Source organism: Manis pentadactyla, chromosome 2 (genome assembly GCF_030020395.1).
Source record: "Manis pentadactyla isolate mManPen7 chromosome 2, mManPen7.hap1, whole genome shotgun sequence".
NCBI lineage: Eukaryota > Metazoa > Chordata > Mammalia > Pholidota > Manidae > Manis > Manis pentadactyla.
In genome coordinates this window covers 90459199-90486365 of record NC_080020.1, presented here as the reverse complement: position 1 = coordinate 90486365, position 27167 = coordinate 90459199, and the positions used below count along the sequence as shown (strand labels likewise).

At 42.3% G+C, this 27167-nt stretch overlaps 1 long non-coding RNA gene across 1 annotated transcript in view; it reads left to right on the top strand.

Moving 5' to 3' along the window:
• Positions 1-1429: 1429 nt before the first annotated feature.
• Positions 1430-27167, top strand: part of LOC130681477 (uncharacterized) — a 38069-nt gene continuing 12331 nt past the window's right edge. The window contains exons 1-3 of the long non-coding RNA XR_008994656.1: positions 1430-4245; positions 25668-25786; positions 26573-26833. This is a non-coding gene — a long non-coding RNA (uncharacterized LOC130681477). The remainder of the gene's footprint in view (positions 4246-25667; positions 25787-26572; positions 26834-27167) is intronic.

Below are 27167 nucleotides of genomic sequence, written 5' to 3'. Positions count from 1 at the left end.
AGTTCCCCCCTTTGAATCCCTCCAATTTCCTATGGGAAGTAACCACTACTCACAATTTGACATGTAACATACCAATTTTTTTTTTCACAAGTAAAGATTTGTACACAAATACAGAGAGCCCATTTTAAAATACATGAACTGTAGACTCCTGCATATTGTTCTCCATTTGTTCATTGCATCCACCTTCCATTGGTGTGTGGAAATTTCTGAAAACCTCAAGGACACAGGGGAGCCAAGTCTGTGATCGCCCCATGTTGGTGTGGAGGTACCCTGCCAGGGTCCTGCCCAGCGCTGAACTCCCAAGCGGGGAGCAGGGCTGCACTCCATGTAATATGCCTTCTCTCTGAATGTTAACCCACAGAGGGGCGCTTAGAATGCATGTGCATCACCATCTCCTTCCTCTTCTGACCTTCCTACACCCCACTTGTCTTTTCTTATTCCTGTTTAATAGGAACCAGTCTGGGCCTTATCTTGAGTGTGTTCTACACTATGAAAGAAACCTGCTGATCTCAGTTGGCTGGCTAGGCTCCTCAGAAAGGGTCAGTATCAGTTCCAGCTGGCAGCAATCCCTCTGCTTAGTTTTAACATAAACAGATTGCATACATTTTGTTGGACAGGCTACTCTGTATGCAACGTAAACAGATTGCATACATTTTGTTGGACAGGCTACAGGAGGCGGCTCTGGGATGAGCTTCCACAAGTTCTAGAACAGCACTGCAGGGTTAGCTCAGCAAGGGTGTGCTGCCTTTCCTGGGAAGTCAGGAAACCTCTGTCTCAACTGCAGGGCTGCCCAGCCTCAGCCAGCATGTAAGCCAGCAAACTGTGTGTCCTGTGTCCTGCCAGAGGAAAAGCCACCTCACCAAGGATTTGCAAATCTCTTGTGGTATGTCTGCTTGGTGGAAGCCAGGTGATGGGGGGAGCCTGAGATCTCAGGGAATCAGGGAAAAGTTGTCTTGTTTTCCAGCCTCTACTGTGTGCAGCAAGGCTAAGAGGGATTGGTGGGGGTGGTGGAATGGAAATGCATGAGACAATCTGCATTTAGTATTCCCCCAATACTGTTCTCATCATAGTTCCACAGCCGCCATGTCCTTAATCTTCATGGATTTAAACTCTTCTAGAACTCTTTGACTTGAAGTCCGTGTTACTTCTTGAGTTCAGAAATTTACCAGACATCATGTAAGGTGATGAGTTCTTTCATTTGTTCTCCACCAAATGCTCAGTACTGATATCTCCAGGCCGGAGTAGGTGCTAAAGGGACCTTGAAATGAAAAGGGAGAGACGCCTGACCCTAGGGAAGGTACAGTCTAGTGGGGAGTCATAGAAATAATAACAGTCACTACTGAGCAACTACTATATACAACTAATGGCTGCTGAATACACATTGTTTCATTTATACCTCATAACAGCCCTGCGAGGTAAGGGTGAGTTATCCTTTCTGACAAATGAACAATCTGAATTTCAAAGGGGTTGGGTAGTTTGCTCATGTCACAGTTAGCACATGGCAGGACTGGAATTTAGACCCAGAACTGGTTGCAATAAAAGCTGACATTCTTTGCGCTTTATCTCACTGTCTCCTGTAATTGCATAAGATTTGTAACACAAGGACACAGTCAGCTTAATTTCATTTTTATAGATTTAAACCAGGGGTTAGCAAATTATGGTCTGTGGGTCAAATCCAGTCCAACACCTGGTTTTTGTAAATACAGTCTTACCGGAGTATGGCCATCCTGTCTGTTGACATTTGTCTAAGGCTGCTTCGGTGCTGCAATGGCAGAGTTGAGTAGTTGAGACAGGCACCAAATAGCCTGAGAAACATGAAATATTTACTATCTGGCCTTTTGCAGTTTTTGCTGATTTAAACAATTCCAAGCAGACTCCTTTTTATCCTTAATCTTTTGAATAAGGTAACAAACTCATCATTTGAAGATTTATCATTTCTGACTATGCCTGTCTGTGAGCTCTCCCAAGCATCCAGGGTTTTGTGCAGGGAAGTCCATTAGTGGAGTGTACGTGGCCTTGGGTAGATGTGTGCTTGAGTACTGGTTCTGCCACTAATTATCTCCATGGCTTTTGAGAAAGTGCTTAATCTGCTTAAATCTATTTGTTCTCATTTATTCACTCACTAATTCAAAAATATTTATTGAGTACCTCCTACATGCCAGACAGTATTCTGTGTGTTGAGGACATAGCAGTGAGCAGAACAGCAAAATCCCTGTCCTGGTGGAGCTGGCATTCCACCAGGTGGAGGCAGATTCTAAGAAAAGAAGTAAGTATTTATAGCATGAAGGTGACAAGTGTCACGAAGAAAAATGCAGCAAAAAAGGGAACAGGATATTTCACGGTAGGGAAAGAGGGCAAAGAGAGGCTGCAATTTAAAAGGCTACCCTCAATGAGCAGGTGATGTTTGAGTAAAGACTAAAGTAGTGAAAAATCTATAAGAAAGAACATTCTAGGTTGAGGTGAGAGAAAGCACAAGACCCCAAGGCAGAAGCATGTCCAACATATTGAAGAAACAGCAAGTTGGCCAGAGGGACTGGATTGGGATTAATGAAGTGGCAGAGTAGGTGAGGGGGTCCAAGAAGTTCTGGGATCCCTTATCTCTGAGGTTTTGACTTTAAAGGTAAAGACTGTGGCTTTTACTTTTAATGTGATGGAAAGCCAGTGGGATTTTTTTGAGGAACAGATACCATTACTTGATATACATTCTAAATGGTCCATCTGGATTCTGTGTTAGGAAGAGACTGCAGGCGGGAGAGTGACCGAGGTGGCAGTGGGGCGCCCGGCGGGAGGTGACAACAGTGACCTGGAGGGGGTACGGTGGCGGCTCTGCCAGACGGTCGTGGTGAGCTGGTGAGGTGTGCTTGGCTTCTGGAAGTATTTTGAAGGTGGGTCCAACAAGATTTCTCAACAGACTGGGTATAGGGTGTGAGAAAAATTAAAGGTTTTGGTCCACATACCTGGCAGGATGGGGTTCTCCTTACCTGAGATGGGAAGACAGCGGTTGAAGCAGGTTGGGGGGGAAGATCAGGAGTTTGATGTTGGATGTGCTGAGTCTGAGAGGGCCAGTACAGAAGTGGGGATATTAAACAGGCACCTGGATGTATGAATGGAATAGTTGAAGTCAGTGTTACGGAGGGGATGCTCTTCTTGGTAATGACAGGCCCAGGGCATGACCCCAGGAGTGAGTGGCTGAGGAAAGGTGGAGGACAGGAGTGCAACAACCCAAAAAGCAGAATATTGGCAAGATCTTCCATGTGGATATTTAACCACCAGGAATTTTGATAAGACTACTGTTGGAGAAAGGGGCAGTGAGCCAGAACAAAAATCTTGGGGAACTGAGGGGAATGAAACTGGGCGGGGTGTCAGCAGACATCTGCCACAGGCGGGGCAGCGGGTGGGAGCAGTGCAAAGACTGGAGATACACCCCTGGGGGTGTAGGGTTTGGGGAGAAGAAAGGTCTGGAGTGGCAGTGAGGAGCAGAGGGTGGCTACCCCATCTCCAGCCTAGTGGCCTAAGGGTGTGAGGAAGAAAATGGCCATCACTCAGAAGGGCTACAGGACAAGTGGTGTCCTTGGGTTTTCGTCAGAGCACGGGGGAAGGAAATGGTCGTGGAGGAGGCCGAGGATAGCAGAGATTTTGCCTAGGGCTGGGTATGTCATCTGGCAGGGGCAATAGGGGATTCCAGAAACGGGGTTGGCAGACATGGGTCAGTAAAGAGGATGATGTGCAGATGCCTCAGAGCCCAGAGCTTCCTGCAGTGGCTCATGTAGCAGGGGTAGGGGACCAGAAGGTCGCCAGAGCGTGAGTAGCTGGCAGAGGGAGGGTGGGGTGTCTTGCCAGAGCATGCCAAGTTCTGGGGTTCCCTCTTGGCTCCAGCTAACGGAAGTGCCAAGGCTGAGGGAATGAGCCTGCCTTCTGTGTTTGGAGCTCCCTCCTAACTCCTGCCATCAGGGGCATGGAGGGAGGCCACAGCAAGGCACAGCAAGAACGCAGGCTCGCTTGGGGAAAAGCAGCTTGCTGGAAGGTCGTCCTGGGCTCTGAGGCCTCCCTGGACAGTAGCAATGGGAGTTCACGACTCTTATGTTCAGTTTCTGCTGCTAAGACTTGGTAACCAACATTCAGATTCTCTTGCTCTCAGCTCAGATTTGGGATTTAGACTTGCTCAGCTGACAGAATCAGGTGATACCAATGTGTCTTCTGGGAGCCACCTCTCTGGATTGTGGGGAGAAGATGGGGAGTTCAGAGGTGAGAAAAAGAACATGAATGTTCAGAACTTGCTGAAATGTCTAATTCATCAATCTTAAGATACTCATCTATAAAATGGGCAATAATAATAATTTCCTCATTCAGGTGAGCTGAAGATTAAATGAGATCATATATAGACAGCAGTTAGCACAGTGCCTGGGATCCAGCTGGCACCCCGTACATAATAGCCATTATTTTTATAATCATGACATTTAGTAATTTATTATAGTACTGAGGGAAAAATTTGAATTCTTCCTGCATGTGAATCATTCAGCTTGTGAAGAAGCTGGGGAGAAGGCATGTGTATGCTGGACAAGAGCAGGGCACTGGGGTCTGCCTAGGTCCCCACAAGCGCTCCCAGCTATGGGCATTGACATTTCAGTGGGGTGTGTTGTTCTTTACTTGGGTCTTAAGGGGCATTGCATTTCTATTTGTATTTTATTGCTTTGTATTGAGGACTCCTATGCTATAGAGGATTGCTTGAATATGGGGACCCCTGATGGTCTGGGGACTCATTCTCAGCTAATGCCGAGGGTCTTGGCTCGACTCCTTTTGGTGCCGCCTGCTGCGGCAGCCCCTTCATCTCCCTGACCTTCACAGCTGACCTCCACTAGCTTGCTTTTGTTTGGTCTCTCACTCAGTTTCTATTAGGACAGACCTTGAATGTGAGCAGCCATGCATTCACCCCTTGGAAAAGAATTCAGTCGATTCTTTTATTTAGTTATTTAGAATTTATTGGCTTATGTATCTATCTGAGCACTTGAGGATGAATGTGGACATGATGCAGAGGTATGCCCTCTATTGTGTGCTGTAAAGATCATAAATGTATTGATGGAAGCTGGGTGATAAGAAAAATGTGGTGTGTGCTGGAATAATTTTGGTTCCTACAGAGAAATCCTGAGGATGCCTGAGCGTAGTGAGTCTGTAATGGATTATTGAAGAGGAGACCATTATAATTCAGATCACAATGATTTGCAGCTACTGCAAGGTCACCGAGACCCTTTCTGTGATCTCCTTTGAACTGTCCCAGGTAGCAGAGAATGCTAAACTGTGAATATCAAATGCTGATTTTTCTGATTTCTTGCTTTATTGCTGTGGATCTTCCTGTAAAACATGGGCACAATTTTGGGGAATAAGCAGCTGTGGAATTGAGGAGCAAAAGCTCCACAGCATTTTTGACATGAGTCATAAATAACACATAGTTGTAACTTGGGAAACATACGGCTATAGAAATTCTTTGGGCATGTTCCTGATGATATTATTTGATCAGTTTCTTCCAATTTATCCTATCAGATGTCTGAGAAAAGTAGATAAGTGACTAAAGACAGGTGTTTTAAAATAGATGATTTAAAAAATATTGGAGTTTTTATGCCTACTCTCTAGTGCAGACCAACTCTCTGAAGCCAAGTGACTTTTCCTCATTATTATGGATAACAAATGATGAATCTACCATAAAAGCTTGTAACAAGATGACTCATGTTCAATCACGACTGCTCTTGAAGCGGGCATGGAATATACTGGTTGGTCCTCTTTAGAATATCATAGTTCTTTGTAACTTCACTCTTTTTCGTTGTAAAGGATTTCATGGCAAAATACATACCTTAGTACTCTAAGTGGATTTAAAGATACATTGTGAAATATTGCGTGGATATTAAAAAATGAAGTACATTGATTCAACTTTCCAGATTCTTAGAACAAGAAAATTTAAAAAGTTATCTGAAGTCATCAACCTGAGTTGTGAAGAACTATCTTTTTATCATGTTGGGCAATGTATTAGGGTAAATATGATATAAATGCCGGGTGTCATATAAGGGAAAAGATTTCGATTGCCACAGACCATAAAATGTAACACCCAGAGTATCTTATTAACTTAACTCTTGGTTGAAAAATAGAGTGAGCCTGCTTTATTCCCCATTCTCTGGCCCTGTTTCTCAGCCACACTGGGTCATTGCAGTTTAAACAGGCCACACTGGGGTGACTTACTAAGCAGCTTTCTCAAAAGACATCAAAAGAGAATAGACAGTGTTTATAAATGTATGTTTGGTGCTGGATCCAGCCCAGGAATCAGGATGCCCCTTCACCAGTCCACATAGGCACTTGTCAAAGCTGGTGTCCACGTGCACACGGAGGCTCCAGTAACTCCTGGGATTCAGCAGCCACTTGGCCCCACAGAGAGACCCCAGTCTACCCCCAAGCAGGCAGCATGGGCTCCTGCTGTAAGAACACAGCTGCCATTTGTGAGGCTTGAGATCCCTTCCCCACAGCCAGGGCGTTCCATCCCCAGGGATAGTTAATGTCCACCTGGGGGGCTTCAGGACAATGACCTTCATTTCCTCCAGCCGACTCACCTCCACCTTTGCAAGGCCCTCTGCCTGTCTGGAGCACCCCTCCCGCCAGCCCTTCTCCTGGCTGATCTCTACTTGTCTTTCAGAACTCAGCTGAGAGGCCAGTCCCGGGGAGCCCCAAGGCCTGCCTCAGAGGCTCTTGTGTGCCCCTGCTTCCTCTGGTGCAGCCCTTCCCTCTCCGCACTGGAACTTTGCTTTGTACTAACTGCCTCCACCACTAAGCAATAGACTATTTTCTTAGTTCTTTAAAAAATTGTTTCGTGTTTTACATTTAAATCTTTAATTCACATTGATTTTATTTTGGTATAAAACGTGAGGTAGGGGTCTAACGGTCTAACTTTATGGCCCTAACATTTACAGAACAATCCTTCCTTTAACCACTTTCTTACCGACTCTGAGAAAATCACAACCTATTCATTCAATGTTGATTGAGGGACTGTTATGTACCAGCCACAGTGGTTGATGCTGGGGGTGAGAAATGATTCTGCTCCTGACTTCAAGAACCTTTTTTTAAAAAAAAATTATTATTTTATTATTTTTATTTTGGTATCATTAATCTATAATTGCATGAGCAACATTATGGTTACTAGACTCCCCCCATCATCAAGTCCCCCCCACATACCCCATTACAGTCACTGTCCATCAGTGTAGTAAGATGCTGTAGAATCACTACTTGTCTTCTCTGTGTTGCACTGCCTTCTCCGTGGTCCTCCCCTACATTATGTCTGCTAATCGTAATGCCAAGAACCTTATATTCTGGTGGAAGAGACCTAAAAAGAAGCAGATAACAATTAGTCAGTTTATATGAAAATGCCATTTTTGTAGGTCAAGAATGGTCAAACATTAGCAGTTTCATAGAGTTTAATCCAATTCAATATAAAGTAAGCACAATGTCTCAGCTTGAGTGTCTCTGAAGATGGAGCCTGAGACAAACACGCGCATGTTGGTAGTTTATTTGGAAATGATTCCAGGGAGCAGGAGTAAGGGAGGGACCAAGGGAGTGCAGAGGGAAGGAGAGAGAACCAGTTCATGAGGATGCTTTCGGACGGGGTCACTGCTCAAGCCATTGGTGCTTGATCCTCTGGGACCTCTGAGGAGCTTTATGAAATGTGAGTCAGAACTGTCTGCACAGGGGACCGAGTGGGAAACCACCCGTGGGTGGAGGCACAGGGGTCACCTTCCCTGCACTTCCTCTGGCTGGCCATGGACGTGTCCAGTGGGTGTCTGTGGATGTTCTGGTCTTGGCACCAGAGAAAGTCTGGGCCAGGAAGCGGGAGGAGGCATGTGGTGTGGGCTGAGGAGAGGGGCCGTCAGATCACACCTGGCGAGGCTGGTTGACGTGGGCCTGGGTCTAGTCATTGCAGCAGCGGCTGGAGTTGAGGTGGGGCTGAGGCAACGGGAAGGGAAGTGGACGCAAACAGCAGTAGTGGTGTATCTAAGGAGGAAGGGCTACTTTTGTGGAAGTTGGGCTGGGAGGGAGCAGGACATGGTGATGAGGGAAATAGAAGAAGGGAGGGTTCAGCTGAAACTTCAGGTGGAAGGGGGCTGGGAAGTGAGCATTCTAGGTAGAGGGAGCAGCCTGGGCACAAGTCCAGAGGCACAGCTAGCACAGCACACCTGGGGAAGTTGAAGTAGATGGATTGGCTGGATTATAAATCCTGAGGGGGATGGGGCCGGGGGAGGAGGTGGGGTGTGCCAGGCAAGATAGGCAGGGCTCAGGTCAAGAAACTGATCTGGGAGGTGCTTTAGTTTGCTAGGGCTGCCACAACAAAGCACTGCAAACTGGGTGTCTGCCGCAGCAGAAATGTGTTGTCCCACGGCTCTTGGGGCTAGAAGGCCCTGGGCATGGGGTACTGGCCAGAAGTGCCAGGTACCGGTTCTGGGGCATTGGCAGGGTTGCTTCCTTCTGTTGGGGGTGAGGGGGAGCCTGTCCCATGACTCTTCCCTAGTGTCTGGTGCTTGCTGGCAGTCCTCGGCAGTCCTTGGCTTGAAGAAGCATCACCCCACCTCTGCCTCCATCTTTACGTGGTGTCCTTCTGTATGAGGGCCTGTCTCCAAATTCCTTCTTTTTATAAGGACATCAGTCATATTGGATTAACGCACACCCTGATGAGCTCATTTTAACTTGATTATCTATGTAAAGACCTCACCTAAAAAAATAAGGTTACATTCTGAGGTACTGGGAGTTAAGACTTCAACACGTGAATTTTAGGGGGATGCAATTCAACCTGTAAGAGGAGGTAATTCGGAGCATGTGTTGGGAGTCTGAGGTTGACTTGAGCAGCCTCTACTGGGTTCTGCTGAGCTGTCATCTCTCCTTCTCCCTACACTTTGCAGTGGGTATTTAAGAGTTTTGTTACTTCTTACACTTGAACTAGTTTCCCTCCCAAATCTCTCTGGTGCAGCAGTTATTTAGGGGTGTATATTAGAGAGAGGGTTTTAGAAAATGTCTTTAAACATCTGAATTTGCAACATCTTTCCAAGGCCAGATCACGCTTTTGTTCAAATTGTATCCCTTGGATTTGTCATAATCCCTTTATTAGAGAGAGAGAGAGACAGAGAGAGAGAGAGAGAGAGAGAGAGAGAGAGAGTGTGTGTGTGTGTGTGTGTGTTGTTGTTGTTGTTGAAGGTTGGCATTACTGAACAGCTCAGGTTTTACTAAGCACTGAGGAGGTACTGATGAGTTTTAGGCAAAAATGGCATGATAAAATTTGTATTTTTAAGATTATTCTGAAAGCAGGATGAAGAGGGAATTGAAGAAATCAAAGCAGGAGGCAGGGGATGCAGGCAGATGACTTGTGCAAGGATTCAGATAAGCAAGAATGACAGCATGAACTAAGGCTTGACTGCACAGTAGAACCCCTGGGAGTTTTCAAATATCCATGGTCAAGCCCAGACAAGTTAAACCACAATCTCTGGAGGCAGGACCTAGTCACTGGTACAGTGTTGTTAAAGCTCTCTAGGTGATTCCAAGGACTTATAAGGTCGAGGCTGTAAACCACTGAACTAAGGCAAGGCAATGGGGAAGGTCAACGGCAGGTAGGGTCAAGAATTAATGAAGTAGAACCACGGTTCTTGGCAATTGATTCAGTGAAAGAGTGATGGGCAGGAAAGATATTAAGGATGGCCTGGTGTTCTTGCTTAACTGGGCATTACTATAGCTAACAGTTGTACATTACATATTTCTAAAGGATTAGAATATTCTGAGGTACACTTAACACCAACACTATATTAAACATGGCTTAATCTTTCTTTTATTCTGGAGGCATTTGGGGATCTACCAGTATCTCTAGGGCATTGTTATATCCATAACGAAGTTTGTTCAGCATTATGCTAGATGTACACATAGAAGAAAGGGTCTTGGATGAAAAACCACTGCTATCACCATCTTCCTATGACACATTTCACTCACACTAATGTTCTGTTGAGAAACCTTCAGGGACCCTGATGTTTACATAACTAATTCCACATTCTTTGCCTGGAACTCAAATCTAGTGCATTCACCCATTCCCTAAATAAACCCTCCGCTCAGTCAAACAATTTTCTATGAATATTTCACTATAATAATTAGTATCAGTATTGGATTTGCGAAATGCATCAGGCACTGTTCAAGGCACTTAATATTATACTCCTTTTAGATCTCATAAGAACACTGTATGGTTGACTTAATTAGCTATCTTAGATGTGAGGAAACATAGGCTCGGTAATGTTACGTTGCTCTACAAAGTTTGCACTGGTAAGTAGCAGAACTGGGATTTAAATCCATGAGTATAGCCCATGTTATTTCTACGACACCACAGTGTCTCCTTTACTATGAGTGATTCTGCTTCTGCTATCTTGCATGTGTTGCTTCTTTATGATGTGGTCTTTCTCCAGTGCTGTGCTGGTAAATGTGTAATGACTGGCTTTCTCATTGTAGTTCTGACATGAAGGTTTGTTCATATTTTTATTTAGATTAATGAACATGTCACAATTTCACTGTTTGTCAGTGACATGAGGGACTTCTGTGCTGAATCAGATAGTCATTTTCAAGTGCTGGAAGATTTCTTCTAATTTCTGGTATCATTCACAATGTAACAACTACTGACATAATATATTTTAAAGTTTAATCTGCATTGTTAATATTTTTCCATTACTTTATTAAACCTACATAACCAACAAAATAATAGATCAAGCCCTGATTCATAGTGTTTCCAGATTTCTGCTGTGATGCTCCCAGCATATTGATTTATCTGTTATAAATGTAAGTTGATTTAGAAATATATTTATTTAATTGTAAATTTTTATTATTTAGTTTTTAGTGATACATGTAACAATTGGCTGACATTATTCCTGAAAAGTACAACAAAGAGATCTGATGAGACAGCTCAAACTGGGTCCTGCACATCCCTGATTTTCCTCTTCCTCTCCAACCAAACTCAGCCCATCTTCAACATTCAGCCAAAATTCTAACTTGGTACAAAACCTTCCAGCTACACCATCAGGTCTTCCTTTCCATAAATCCTTCAGTCCTTTTAGTTGATACCTGTCCTTAACACCTAACTTAGACTGTTGCTTCATTCTGTCTTTTGTTTTTAGTTGATCTGTTTCACCAATATAATCAACTCAGTGAGGGCAGGGACCTTGCTTAGTAACCTTTGCACTTTCTGACAATACTTAGCATCATCTTCACACACGAGGTACTTGATATTATGCTGTGAATTTAGTTGCTTTTTGGATAACTTACCCATGTGCAGTTGTATAATCTCCATTTGTCCCCATTTCATAAAGATGAGCACAAAAACACAGATCTGGCTTCAGGCACATGGGAGTTTATTGTGTTTGCATAGCTCAGACTCCACTGACTTTAGGGGTTCTTGCAAAATTAGCTTAGTGTGACCTTGACATGCACTGTTCACATCCCCAGACTCAACTTTTTTTTGGTGAAAAGATCATCTCTTGGGCCTCAGAGCCCTGGCAGCCCACAGCCAGGCATCATTGCTATATGGTATTACTTGCCTCCCATGAGTCACCTCATCCTTTTCTTATGCGGGAGTTCTGTCTACCTGTTGAATTTTGAATGAAAACCCAATGAACAGAAGCACTGCACTGAATTCTCTATTTTGTTCCTTGCTGAGCTTCCATGAATATAAAACACCAGCACAAAGGGAGAGTCAGCAGGTAGAGATCAACACTATCCATATTTAATGGAAAGGGACTCTGAATTCATTGATGGGAAAACTGTGCTAGAAGGCCAAGTTCAATACTTGCTTACTGAGTGGGCTTCTAGCAAAAAAGGAATAAACATCTTATAACAAATTTTCACGATTTCTGCTTTGAAGTAGTACTATTTTAATTCAAGGAGAAAAATCATCCAGTAGGTAAGGGATTAAGTAGTGCATGGGAAATTTCCCTAACTTACAGTGGAGTACAAAAGCAGGGACAGGGACCATGTACTTCACCAGGAATTTGAGCTCTCTGTGCCTGAGCTGGCCCAGATCCCCACCATTCTTTCCTAAGGAGGAAGACACTGAAACACCCACAATCTCTACCTTCTACCACAAAGAGAAAGGTTGCAAGGCAGAGAGGCCTGGACCCAGCGGCACAGTGGTCACCCTAGCCCCCATGTGTGGGTCCCCATGTGGAACCCGCAGCGGCTCTTGGCAAACTCTCCCAGTGAAAGCATGTCCCAGCACAGTTTCTGTCCTGGTCCTCAGTGGTTTTCAGCATCTTTCTGAGGAGACTCCTCCAGTGGCAACATGATCAGTAGCAGTGGCTTCAGTTACAGTACCTGAAGCTCTCAACAGCTATCGCTTCCAGAATCCTATTCAGGGTTCCTGGGATCTCTCCTTTGTCTCCAGACTAACAGGTGCCAGGTCTGTCTGTAGCTGGGCAGCCATCATCACTGCTTCAGCATCAATTATACAATTCAACACATTCTTACAACATCAACAAAGAAAATACGGAGTCTCACTGTCCCCCCCATTCCTACCACAAACACTCCTTAGTGGACGTGGAAACACCAATGAATATCTTGCCAGAAAGATCAGCAAATTTCAACCTACACTCAGTGGGACCATAGATTGCATTCTTGTTCTTATGGTGGCTTGCTCACTGAGATAGTTGTCCATTTATTCACTCATTCAACCACCCACCTGATATTTATTGAGCACCTACTATATGCCAGGCACCATGGCATGCAGAGTTGGACCTAGTGCTCCTCTTCAAGATGCTCATGGTCTGATAATAATAATAATAATAATATTAATAGCAGAAAATATTTATAGAATGCTTAGTATGTACCATGAGATAAATGCTCTTATTCTTCTCTGCTTTACAGGTGAGCAAACCAAGGGACAGAGAGTTTTAGTTGCAGCTAAACAAGTAAATAGGTAATTACCATTTCATGTAGCAGCCTGGTGATGCACGGAAGCCCGATGTGTGGGGATATTCTCAAGAGTCAGGTGTGATTCTAACCTACCCTGGCTATATAGTTGTACCCAGCCTAATTCAAAGATTTTCCAGAGGTAATAAAATCTTTAAAAGAAAAAAAAAAACTGCTTTTAGGAGAAACCAACAGGAAGGCAGTAACAATAAAACAAAGACATGTTCAGAAATGGAAAAAGCGTTCCATTTTACGATTAGAGTGACCTTTAATTTACATGTGTCTTCAGTGCTTCTGGCAAAACAACTCAATTCTTGGAGAAATGGTCTTTACAGTGATAAATTAGAAGGGGTCAGAAAGATGTGTGACTGCTAAAGAACTCTCAGGAAACCTTTTCAGAGTAGAAAAGAGCAGACATGGGGCCAGTTTCTCTCCATCTGGAAGAAGGCCTTCTGCAGACACAGAAGGGAGAGACTTGCAGCAGCCAAGCCGCCACCCTCCACACTGTGGGCTCTGCTGAATTTCATCTCCTGCTGAATTTCATCTCCTGCCGTGTAGGTCTCCAGCCGCCTCTGGTAGGTCTGTGTGTGAAGAGACACCAGGACCCCTTGTGCTGAGTTTTCAAGCACTGAGAGAGAGCATTTGAGTTCTGATCATGACCAATGAGATATTTAGAAAATACACACTCTGGCTATCGCCACATGATACCAAATCTCTTTCCTCAGAGAAGAAAAAAATGTGTGCAGTGTAAACCCCACCCCTCAGCTTCATGAGGTTGAAAGAAGTCCTTAGACCAACATATTTAGCCATTTGTTTTGTTGTCGTGTAGAGATAGTGGTTTAGTTTCTGTCTTTTGGTTGTTATTCTGCTTTGGTGATCAGCTAAGAGCACTCGTTCTGACAGCTGAATCCTCTTGGTGGTATTTTTCCACACCAGTTTGGGGCATGACAGAAATTTTTCCTATCAGTAAGAACTGAAGGTGATGCCAAAAGAAAGCAGCTTAATGAGCGATTGACAGTGATTCTACACTTATCTCTAGAAGAAAAGGGCTAGGATTCAGTGTAGTTTTGCAAGGCAGTAATTCTTTGTTGACTTTTTCCCTAACTGAAGAAACAGTTACAGTTAATCTCTTTCAGTAATAAAGGACATTTAACAAAAATATTTGTTTTATGCTAAGTGATTTTGGAGAGCTTGGCCAATTATTTTTGCCCTTATTTCTTCAAATACCCTTTCCTTCCCTTTCTCCCTCTTTCTTCCAGGACTCATTATGCATATGTTGGTATGATTGATGGTGCCCAATAGGTTTCTTAGATTTTCAGTTTCCTTCATTTTTTTTTCTTTTTCTCAGATTGGATGATCGTAGTGGACTTTTCAACTCCAAAATTCCTATTTGATTCCTTCTAATAATTTCTCTCTTCATTGATACTCTGGTGAGATGTTGTTCTCATGATTTCTTTAATTAGGCATGGTTTCCCTTAGCTCTTTGAACATAATAAAAATAGCTGATTTCAAAATCTTTCTCGAGTAACTCCAGTGTTGGGGTACCTTGGGGACAGTTTCTATTGATAGTTTTTTCAATCAATATGGTGTGTGGACCATATATTCTTGTTTCTTTCCATACCTCATAATTTTTTGATGAAAACTGGACATTTTGAATATTATAATGTGGTGAGTCTGGAAAATATTCTCCAGCTTCCCCAGGGTTCTTTGTTTCTGCTTGTTTTAGTTGTGTGTTTTTTCCTGACTTTTCTAAACCAATTTTTGAAGGTCTGTATTTCTGTCCTTTGTGCCCACTGAAAGTTTCTGTTCTGTTGCCTAGTGGTCAGTTAATAATTGGATACAGCTTTCCATGAATGTTTGGAAACAAACGATCTCCCTGTTGTGGCCAAGGGTCTCTCCGAGCATGTTGGGGTGCACCCTCGGTGATCAGCCGCAGGCTCCACTTGCTGCTCGAGCAGAAAGGCCAGGTCAGTTGGCGTGAGAGTGTTAGGCCTTCTCGGTCTTCTCTGAACAGGAGCGAATTCCTGTTTGTCTATGCGACCTTCTAGATTGCTTGGAGTATGTTGAAGCTTGCCAAAGCCCTTATTCCCAAACTATAGCCTTTCCTCCAAGCTTTTAGTTATTGTTGTTCCAACTGTTACCATTTCCGGAGAAAGAAGTAACTAAAACATTTGACTGTAAACGTTTTTGACAGATGGTCCTTGAGTAGAGGCTATAGTGCTGGGTGCGTTCCATTTAGGTGAGAGAAAACGTGTCGTTTGAGCTGGTCTTCCATGGAACCACCAGGCAGATTAGCTGAGGACAATTACTTCTCCTGAGGTGGTTCCAGCTCCCTCTGGGGCAGTTCTGGTACTGGGAATGTGGACTTTTACTTTTGAGGCTACCAGTAAGCTGAGGAACAGGCAACAGGCCTAGGGTAAGCTGTTGTGCCACGAAGGTCACCATGCTTACCGAGAGTCAGCCTTTTCTGCTAAGCATCCCAAAGTTTCAGCAGGCTTTCGGCCTGTTTCCAAAATAAGTTGGTTGTAACCATTTTGCCAGTGATTTAGTTATCTTTATGGATGACTGGACACTGGCAGTGCCTTACCCTGACATTTTCTTTTTTTTTTTTTTTTCCTTGATAATTATTTTTTATTGAAGGGTAGTTGACACACAGTATTACATTAGTTTCAGGTGTACAACACAGTGATTCGCCATTTATATACATGATAATTCTAGGTACCAGCTATCACCATACCAAGTTGTTACAATATTTTGACTATATTCCTTATGCTATACATTACATCCCGGTTACTTATTTATTTTACAATTGGAAGTGTGTTTATATATATATATATATATAATTTTTTTTTTTTTTATGAGGGCATCTCTCATATTTATTGATCAAATGGTTGTTAACAACAATAAAATTCTGTATAGGGGGGTCAATACTCAATGCACAATCGTTAATCCACCCCAAGCCTAATTTTCGTCAGTCTCCAATCTTCTGAGGCATAACGAACAAGTTCTTACATGGAGAACAAATTCTTACATAATGAATAAGTTACATAGTGAACAGTACAAGGGCAGTCATCACAGAAACTTTTTGGTTTTGCACATGCATTATGAACTCTAAACAGTCAGTTCAAATATGAATACTCATTTGATTTTTTTTTTTTTAAATAATTATTTTTTATTGAAGGGTAGTTGATGCACAGTATTACATTAGTTTCAAGTGTACAACACAGTGGTAGAACATTTATATACATAATTCTAGGTTCCAGCTATCACCCTACCAAGCTGTTACAATATCTTGACTATATTCCTTATGCTATACATTACATCCTGGTTACTTATTTATTTTACCATTGGAAGTCTGTCCTTTTTTTTTTTTTTTTTTTTTTTTTTTGTGAGGGCATCTCTCATATTTATTGATCAAATGGTTGTTAACGACAATAAAATTCTGTATAGGGGAGTCAGTGCTCAATGCACAATCATTAATCCACCCCAAGCCTAATTTTCGTCAGTCTCCAATCTTCTGAGGCATAACAAACAAGTTCTTACATGGAGAACAAATTCTTACATAATGAATAAGTTACATAGTGAACAGTACAAGGGCAGTCATCACAGAAACTTTCGGTTTTGCTCATGCATTATGAACTCTAAACAGTCAGTTCAAATATGAATACTCATTTGGTTTTTATACTTGATTTATATGTGGTTACCACATTTCTCTCTTTATTATTATTATTTTTAATAAAATGCTGAAGTGGTAGGTAGATACAAGATAAAGTTTAGTGTTGTAAGAGATAACATAGTTAAGAAAAACATAGTTTAGTGTTGTAAGAGAGCAAATGTAGATGATCAGGTGTGTGCCTGTAGACTATGTGTTAATCCAAGCTAGACAAGGGCAATAAAACATCCACATATGCAGAAGATTTCTCTCAGAACAGGGGGGGTGAGGTTCTAAGCCTCACCTCTGTTGATCCCCAATTTCTCACCTGATGGCCCCCCTGCGACTGTGCCTGTCTTAGGTTGTTCCTCCCTTGAGGAATCTTACCCGTCTCTGGCTAACCAGTCATCTTCCGGGGCCATACAGGGAAATGTGAAGTTGGTAAGTGAGAGGGAAGCCTTATTGTTTGAAAAGGTTAGCTTTTCACTTCTTTGCATATTTATGCCCTGTGGCTTCTATGCCCAGCATTTGTCTTGAGGTATCTTTACCACTTGGAGGAGTTATGATACTCGGTAAATTTGATATGAGGCACGAATTCTATTTAAGGGTTGTAATTAGGAAGGAAGAAGAAAAGCTATAAAAGTAGCAGGCGGAAGAAAACATGGGAAGATTGATTATTTCTTTGACAAATCTTCTTGTAGAGTAACTTCAGCATATATAGGTTTTAAGCTACTACTTAAATTGCGCACACACATTAACATAATAGGAGTATAGTTACATAACCAAAGCATATCTGTATTACCAGCCATCTCCAGTGAAACCAAGAAAACCATTAAGGCACCTTAGGCATTTGTGGAAGCTTATCTATGATATGGTGGATATTGTCCAACTGAACTTGAACAGTCTGAGAGAAATCAGACAAATTAAAACAACCCATTCCTGGGGACTGTTCACATGCCATATGTTCTTTTAACAGTAAATAGTCTGTAGTTGTAAGAGTTTGGAGCGCTACAATTTGCACTTCTCCAAATTCTTGGTTGAGTTCCAACAGTATAGATCCAGTCAAATTTGTTGTTTTACTGTATGCACAGGCCAGCTTAGATATCTCCTTCCTCATTCCCATGGCAAGTCCAGGAACTGGTGGGATGAGTGCATCTACAGCTGTAGCAGTGCGTGGATCTTTGTTGGGGTTTTTTGATGATCATCTTCGGGCATGAGTCTTCCAGAGAGTGCTGATGTTGGAAGTTCTTTTTCATATCGTATCTTAGTTCATTTTCGGGGTAGCCCAATTAGGCTTTGATCCTCTGTATAAACACAAACAGACCCTTTGCCTACAGTTTTATATGCCCTTTATACCCTTGCGTAGAACTCGTTGGAGGTTACCACACAGGAACTGCCCTTTTTTTTTTTTTTTTGCTTTGTTTTTGGTATCACTAATCTACACTTACATGACGAATATTATGTTTACTAGGCTCTCCCCTATACCAGGTCTCCCCTATAAACCCCTTTACAGTCACTGTCCATCAGCATAGCAAAATGTTGTAGAATCACTACTTGCCTTCTCTGTGTTGTACAGCCCTCCCTTTTCTCCTACCCCCCCATGCATGTTAATCTTAATACCCCCCTACTTCTCCCCCCCTTATCCCTCCCTACCCACCCATCCTCCCCAGTCCCTTTCCCTTTGGTACCTGTTAGTCCATTGTTGAGTTCTGTGATTCTGGTGCTGTTTTGTTCCTTCAGTTTTTCCTTTGTTCTTATATTCCACAGATAAGTGAAATCATTTGGTATTTCTCTTTCTCCGCTTGGCTTGTTTCACTGAGCATAATACCCTCCAGCTCCATCCATGTTGCTGCAAATGATTGGATTTGCCCTTTTCTTATGGCTGAGTAGTATTCCATTGTGTATATGTACCACATCTTCTTTATCCATTCATCTATTGATGGACATTTAGGTTGCTTCCAATTCTTGGCTATTGTAAATAGTGCAGCAATAAACATAGGGGTGCATCTGTCTTTCTCAAACTTGATTGCTGCGTTCTTAGGTTAAATTCCTAGGAGTGGAATTCCTGGGTCAAATGGTAAGTCTGTTTTGATCATTTTGATATACCTCCATACTGCTTTCCACAATGGTTGAACTAACTTACATTCCCACCAGCAGTGTAGGAGGGTCCCCCTTTCTCCACAGCCTCGCAAACATTTGTTGTTGTTTGTCTTTTGGATGGCAGCCATCCTTACTGGTGTGAGGTGATACCTCATTGTAGTTTTAATTTGCATTTCTCTGATAATTAGCGATGTGGAGCATCTTTTCATGTGTCTGTTGGCCATCTGTATTTCTTTTTTGGAGAACTGTCTGGTCAGTTCCTCTGCCCATTTTTTAATTGGGTTATTTGTTTTTTGTTTGTTGAGGCGTGTGAGCTCCTTATATATTCTGGACGTCAAGCCTTTATCGGATGTGTCATTTTCAAATATATTCTCCCATACTGTAGGGTTCCTTTTTGTTCTATTGATGGTGTCTTTTGCTGTACAGAAGCTTTTCAGCTTAATATAGTCCCACTTACTCATTTTTGCTGTTGTTTTCCTTGCCCGGGGAGATACGTTCAAGAAGAGGTCACTCATGTTTATGTCTAAGAGGTTTTCGCCTATGTTTTCTTCCAAGAGTTTAATGGTTTCATGGCTGACATTCAGGTCTTTGATCCATTTTGAGTTTACTTTTGTATATGGGGTTAGACAATGGTCCAGTTTCATTCTCCTACATGTAGCTGTCCAGTTTTGCCAGCACCACCTGTTGAAGAGACTGTCATTTCGCCATTGCATGTCCGTGGCTCCTTTATCAAATATTAATTGACCATATATGTCTGGGTTAATGTCTGGATTCTCTAGTCTGTTCCATTGGTCTGTGGCTCTGCTCTTGTGCCAGTACCAAATTGTCTTGATTACTATGGCTTTATAGTAGAGCTTGAAGTTGGGGAGTGAGATCCCCCCTACTTTATTCTTCTTTCTCAGGATTGCTTTGGCTATTCGGGGTCTTTGGTGTTTCCATATGAATTTTTGAATTATTTGTTCCAGTTCATTGAAGAATGTTGCTGGTAGTTTCATAGGGATTGCATCAAATCTGTATATTGCTTTGGGCAGGATGGCCATTTTGACGATATTAGTTCTTCCTAGCCACGAGCATGGGATGAGTTTCCATCTGTTAGTGTCCCCTTTAATTTCTCTTAAGAGTGACTTGTAGTTTTCAGAGTATAAGTCTTTCACTTCTTTGGTTAGGTTTATTCCTAGGTATTTTATTTTTTTTGATGCAATTGTGAATGGAGTTGTTTTCCTGATTTCTCTTTCTGTTGGTTCATTGTTAGTATATAGGAAAGCCACAGATTTCTGTGTGTTATTTTGTATCCTGCAACTTTGCTGTATTCCGATATCAGTTCTAGTAGTTTTGGGGTGGAGTCTTTAGGGTTTTTTATGTACAGTATCATGTCATCTGCAAATAGTGACAGTTTAACTTCTTCTTTACCAATCTGGATTCCTTGTATTTCTTTATTTTGTCTGATTGCCGTGGCTAGGACCTCCAGTACTATGTTAAATAACAGTGGAGAGAGTGGGCATCCCTGTCTAGTTCCCGATCTCAGAGGAAATGCTTTCAGCTTCTCGCTGTTCAATATAATGTTGGCTGTGGGTTTATCATAGATGGCCTTTACTATGTTGAGGTACTTGCTCTCTATTCCCATTTTGCTGAGAGTTTTTAACATGAATGGATGTTGAACTTTGTCAAATGCTTTTTCAGCATCTATGGAGATGATCATGTGGTTTTTGTCTTTCTTTTTGTTGATGTGGTGGATGATGTTGATGGACTTTCGAATGTTGTACCATCCTTGCATCCCTGGGATGAATCCCACTTGGTCATGGTGTATGATCCTTTTGATGTATTTTTGAATTCGGTTTGCTAATATTTTGTTGAGTATTTTTGCATCTACGTTCATCAGGGATATTGGTCTGTAGTTTTCTTTTTTGGTGGGGTCTTTGTCTGGTTTTGGTATTAGGGTGATGTTAGCTTCATAGAATGAGTTTGGGAGTATCCCCTCCTCCTCTATTTTTTGGAAAACTCTAAGGAGAATGGGTATTATGTCTTCCCTGTATGTCTGATAAAATTCCGAGGTAAATCCATCTGGCCCGGGGGTTTTGTTCTTAGGTAGTTTTTTGATTACCGCTTCAATTTCGTTGCTGGTAATTGGTCTGTTTAGATTTTCTGTTTCTTCCTGGGTCAATCTTGGAAGGTTATATTTTTCTAGGAAGTTGTCCATTTCTCCTAGGTTTCCCAGCTTGTTAGCATATAGGTTTTCATAGTATTCTCCAATAATTCTTTGCATTTCCGTGGGGTCCGTCGTGATTTTCCCTTTCTCGTTTCTGATACTGTTGATTTGTGTTGACTCTCTTTTCTTCTTAATAAGTCTGGCTAGAGGCTTATCTATTTTGTTTATTTTCTTGAAGAACCAGCTCTTGGTTTCATTGATTTTTGCTATTGTTTTATTCTTCTCAATTTTATTTATTTCTTCTCTGATCTTTATTATGTCCCTCCTTCTGCTGACCTTAGGCCTCATCTGTTCTTCTTTTTCCAATTTCGATAATTGTGACATTAGACCATTCATTTGGGATTGCTCTTCCTTTTTTAAATATGCTTGGATTGCTATATACTTTCCTCTTAAGACTGCTTTTGCTGTGTCCCACAGAAGTTGGGGCTTAGTGTTGTTGTTGTCATTTGTTTCCATATATTGCTGGATCTCCATTTTGATTTGGTCATTGATCCATTGATTATTTAGGAGCGTGTTGTTAAGCCTCCATGTATTTATGAGCCTCTTTGCTTTCTTTGTACAGTTTATTTCTAGTTTTATGCCTTTGTGGTCTTAAAAGTTGGTTGGTAGGATTTCAATCGTTTGGAATTTTCTGAGGCTCTTTTTGTGGCCTAGTATGTGGTCTATTCTGGAGAATGTTCCATGTGCACTTGAGAAGAATGTATATCCCGCTGCTTTTGGATGTAGAGTTCTATAGATGTCTATTAGGTCCGTCTGCTCTACTGTGTTGTTCAGTGCTTCCGTGTCCTTACTTATTTTCTGCCCAGTGGATCTATCCTTTGGGGTGAGTGGTGTGTTGAAGTCTCCTAGAATGAATGCATTGCAGTCTATATCCCCCTTTAGTTCTGTTAGTATTTGTTTCACATATGCTGGTCCTCCTGTGTTGGGTGCATATATATTTAGAATGGTTATATGCTCTTGTTTGACTGAGCCCTTTATCATTATGTAGTGTCCTTCTTTATCTCTTGTTACTTTCTTTGTTTTGAAGTCTATTTTGTCTGATATTAGTACTGCAACCCCTGCTTTCTTCTCACTGTTGTTTGCTTGAAATATGTTTTTCCATCCCTTGACTTTTAGTCTGTACATGTCTTTGGGTTTGAGGTGAGTTTCTTGTAAGCAGCATATAGATGGGTCTTGCTTTTTTATCCATTCTGTTACTCTGTGTCTTTTGATTGGTGCATTCAACCCATTAACATTTAGGGTGACTATTGAAAGATATGTACTTATTGCCATTGCAGGCTTTAAATTCGTGGTTACCAAAGGTTCAAGGTTAGCCTCTTTAGTATCTTACTGCCTAACTTAGCTCGCTTATTGAGCTGTTATATACACTATCTGGAGATTCTTTTCTTCTCTCCCTTCTTGTTCCTCCTCCTCGATTCTTCATATGTTGGGTGTTTTGTGCTGTGCTCTTTCTAGGAGTGCTCCCATCTAGAGCAGTCCCTGTAAGATGTTCTGTAGAGGTGGTTTGTGGGAAGCAAATTCCCTCAGCTTTTGTTTGTCTGGGAATTGTTTAATCCCACCGTCATATTTGAATGATAGTCGTGCTGGATACAGTATCCTTGGTTCAAGGCCCTTCTGTTTCATTGTATTAAATATATCATGCCATTCTCTTCTGGCCTGTAGGGTTTCTGTTGAGAAATCTGATGTTAGCCTGATGGGTTTCCCTTTATAGGTGACCTTTTTCTCTCTAGCTGCCTTTAACACTCTTTCCTTGTCCTTGATCTTTGCCATTTTAATTATTATGTGTCTTGGTGTTGCCCTTCTTGGTTCCTTTCTGTTGGGGGTTCTGTGTATTTCCGTGGTCTGTTCGATTACTTCCTCCGCCAGTGTGGGGAAGTTTTCAGCAATTATTTCTTCTAAGATACTTTCCATCTCTTTTCCTCTCTCTTCTTCTTCTGGAACCCCTATAATACGGATATTGTTCCTTTTGGATTGGTCACACAGTTCTCTTAATATTGTTTCATTCCTGGAGATCCTTTTGTCTCTCTCTATGTCAGCTTCTGTGCGTTCCTGTTCTCTGATTTCAGTTCCAACAATGGCCTCTTGCATTCTATCCATTCTGCTTATAAACCCTTCCAGAGGTTGTTTCATTTCTGCGATCTCCTTTCTGGCATCTGTGATCTCCTTCCGGACTTCATCCCATTTCTCTTGCGTATTTCTCTGCATCTCTGTCAGCATGTTTATGATTCTTATTTTGAATTCTTTTTCAGGGAGACTGGTTAGGTCTGTCTCCTTCTCTGGTGTTGTCTCTGTGATCTTTGTCTGCCTGTAGCTTTGCCTTTTCATGGTGATAGGAATTGTTTGCAGAACTGGGACGAGTGACGGCTGGAAGGACTTCCTTTCTGGTTGGTTTGTGGCCCTCCTCTCCTGGGAGAACAGCGACCTCTAGTGGCTTGTGCTGGGCAGCTGCGCGCAGACAGGGTTTCTGCTTCCTGCCCGGCTGCTATGGAGTTAATCTCCGCTGTTGCTGTGGGCGTGGCCTGGCTCGGGCAGCTGCTCCAAAATGGTGGAGTCGCGTTGGAGCAGGAGCTGCTGGGAGGCTATTTATCTCCGTAAGGGGCCTCCCTGCTCCCTGCAGCCCAGGGGTTAGGGTGCCCAGAGATCCCGGATTCCCTACCTCTGGATTAAGTGACCCGCCCTGCCCCTTTAAGACTTCCAAAAAGCACCCGCCAAAACAAAACAACGCCCACAAAAAAAAAAGAAAAAAAAATTTTTTTAATTAAAAAAAAAAAGAAAAAAGTTTTTAATTAAAAAAAAAGGTCATCGCTCGTTTTTCTTTATTCTCCGGTGCCATCCTCAGGCCTCTGCTCACCGGTCGGTCTTTCTGCCCTGTTTCCCTAGTATTGGGGTCCCTATCCCTTTAAGACTTCCAAAAAGTGCTCGCCAAAACAAAACAGTAAAAAAGCAAAAAAAAATGGTCGCGCGCTTTTCTTATGTCCTCTGTCGCCCAGCCTCCAGTGCCTGCTCACTGTTCTTGCTGCCCTGTTTTCCCAGTATCGAGCGCCCTGCACTCTGGCCCGGATGGCAGGGGCTGGGTGTTCGGCAGCCCTGGGCTCCGTCTCCCTCCCGCTCTGCCTGCTCTTCTCCCGCCGGGAGCTGGGGGGAGGGGCGCTCGGCTCCCGCCGGGCCGGGGCTTGTATCTTACCCCCTTCGCGAGGCGCTGGGTTCTCTCAGGTGTGGATGTGGTCTGGATATTGTCCTGTGTCCTCTGGTCTTTATTCTAGGAAGGGTTGTCTTTGTTATATTTTCATAGATATATGTTGTTTTGGGAGGAGATTTCCACTGCTCTACTCACGCCGCCATCTTCCGCCCCTCCCTCTATTCATTTGATTTTTATACTTGATTTATATGTGTATACCACATTTCTCTATTATTATTATTATTTTTAATAAAATGCTGAAGTGGTAGGTAGATACGAGATAAAGGTAGAAAACAGAGTTTAGTGTTGTAAGAGAGCAAATGTAGATGATCAGGTGTGTGCCTGTAGACTATGTGTTAATCCAAGCTAGACAAGGGCAATAAAACATCCATGTATGCAGAAGATTTCTCTCAGAACGTGAGGGGGGAGGTTCTAAGCCTCACCTCTGCTGATCCCCATTTTCTCACCTGATGACCCCCCTGCAACTGTGCCCGTCTTAGGTTTTTCCTCCCTTGAGGAATCTTACCCGTCTCTGGCTAACCAGTCATCTTCCGGGGCCATACCCTGACATTTTCATGGACGTCACCTTGCCCATTTTTCTTACTGGGTTCTTTGACCTTCATTATTGTATTTTTAGAAGTTCTTTATAAGTTAGATCTATTAACACTTTTGATCATTGGTGCAAACAGTTTTGCTCAGTTCATCATTTGGTAGTTTACTTTGTGGTGTTTTGACCTATTCAAAAGGTTTTGATTATTATGTTATCAAATTGATTAATATTTTCTCTTCTGGATTTTGATGCATAGTGAGAAAACTTTTCCCTCTGTCTAATTTTAGAGCAATTTACTTATGTTTTCATATGGTATTTGTAGAGCTTCAGGTTTTATATTTAAATCTTTAATCCATTTGGATTTTAATATAGTTTATGGTATGAGAAATGGATACAATTTTATCTTTTTCATATAGCTAGCCAGCTATATGCTCAGCACTTACTATCTTTTCTGATTTGAGATGTCTCCTTTATTGTATATTAACTTTCCATGTGCAATTAGATTATGTCTGGATTTTCTATTTTGTACCATTGGTTTTCTAGTCATGTGCCCATCACATGCTTTTTAATTAGGAAGCCTTTGTTTTATACAAGCTGGTTCCCTGTACTCCTCACATTGCTTTTCTTTTTTCTTAGGGTTTTTTTCCCTGATACTACTGCTTATTTGTTTTTTCAAATGAACTTTATAGTAAACTTGTTTTGTGCCAGAAAAAAATTCTGATGATATTTTATATTGGGATTGTATTACATTTATATTATTACCTTCATGATAACTGACATGCCAAAATAGGGTGCATCTCTGTATTCATTCAAGTCTACTTTTGGGATTTAAAGGAGTGCTTTGTAGTTTTCCTCTTACAGGTTTTGGGCATTTCTTACTAAGTTTTCACATAGGTATTTTATTTCATATTTTGATGTCATAAATGGAGCATTCTCTTTCATTTTAACTGGTTTGTGTTTGTCTATGTAAGACTTACTACTTTTCATACTTTAATTCTATTATCTGCTATTTTATTATTCTTTATAGTCATCTCTATACAGGTTTGGGTATCTAGATAGAAAATAACATCAGCTTCTGGGACATTATATTTTGGCAGTTTTAGCAGGGATTGTGAAAGCCCCATGGTAACAAAGTTCTGGACATAAGTATTCAGAAATAAGACCCATAAACCATGTTGTTTTCTTAAACATCCAGCATTTCTTGTGACGTTACTTTGACTTTAGGCCTAAGTCATACTCCAGAAGAGAAATAAAAAATGTTATCAGGACCCTTTGTGTCTACAAACACTTATATGTACACCCACGTGTCTACAATCATTTTGCTTTTGAGAAATAACTGTATGTACAGGGCCGAGTTTGTTCTACTCAATGGGGTCACTATGTAAGTTGGTGTGCCCTAGTGGGGAAAATGACATCAGAGCCCTCACCCGAGAGGATCATTCTGTGAACCTTCTTCAATTTTTACATGCAGTTTTGTGCTTACTGCTTTTTACACTCATGATAGACCTGTGGCCACTAGGTGGGGAGGTGGCCGTCTTATTCTAATACCCCAGAAAACAGGTACCGAGGCTAGTCACCTGGCTAAAAGAGGAGCAAAGAGCAGAAGTCAGATATCCTGTCTTAATGTCTGTTTTTTCCAACATACTCCTAGACCTGCAAAGCCTTTTTTCTGCTCTTAAAGCCCATTCCTCAGGAATCAGGAGCCGCTGCTCAGCATTCCCTATTATAACATCCCTCCGTATGGACGAATCCTGTGATTTTGTTCCCTTCTAGCTTCCCCTTCTGCAGGTTAAATAGCCCTGATTTTGCTCCTCTTAGAGTTTATCCCCCACCTCTTTTGTCAGTTTTAACAAAGAGGTTATGACTCTCGGGGTCCTGCCCAACAGAGCTCTTCCTCATTATTTTGTAACCTTTCTACCTCTTTACAGAGAGAGTTAAATAGAGCCTGTGGATCTTTGATAGGAGCGTCTGGCGGGCGTGCGCGCACACAGACGTTTCCCGGGGGCGCACCGAGGGCCCCGCGCCCCCGCCGCCACCGCAGGTGAAGGCGGCTGCGCCCGGCGTGTTCCCTACCCGCGCGTGCGAACGGCGCCCATGCGCGTCTGTGCCCCAGGGCACCACCCACCTGGGCTTCGAGAGCGCAGCTGCGATCAGAGTGTTTAGAGACGAGGATCTACTGGCTGATTACTGCAGGTGAACAATTCATTTTTTGGAAAGGCACTGTTCTTTCAGCTTGTTAATCATGTGTGAAAGTTATCCCTGACCTAGAATTTCGTTACTGCACCTGAGCCAGCCTGAAAATTAGAGAAATTAAATACGATAAAATGTGAGTAATAAAAAGAATAATCCTTGAGAGCTAAGTGGTGTTCGGGATGTTACAGCAGGAAGCATGTCAAGCATGCTTCAGTGGTTTTTAAAAAAATGAGACCAGATGCCAGTTTTCCTTCAGCACTCTTGGGTTCTCTTCCTGGCCACTCCTCTCTGTACCCACAAAAAAAGGTGCCAGATTTGGTGATGGGAGGGCCCT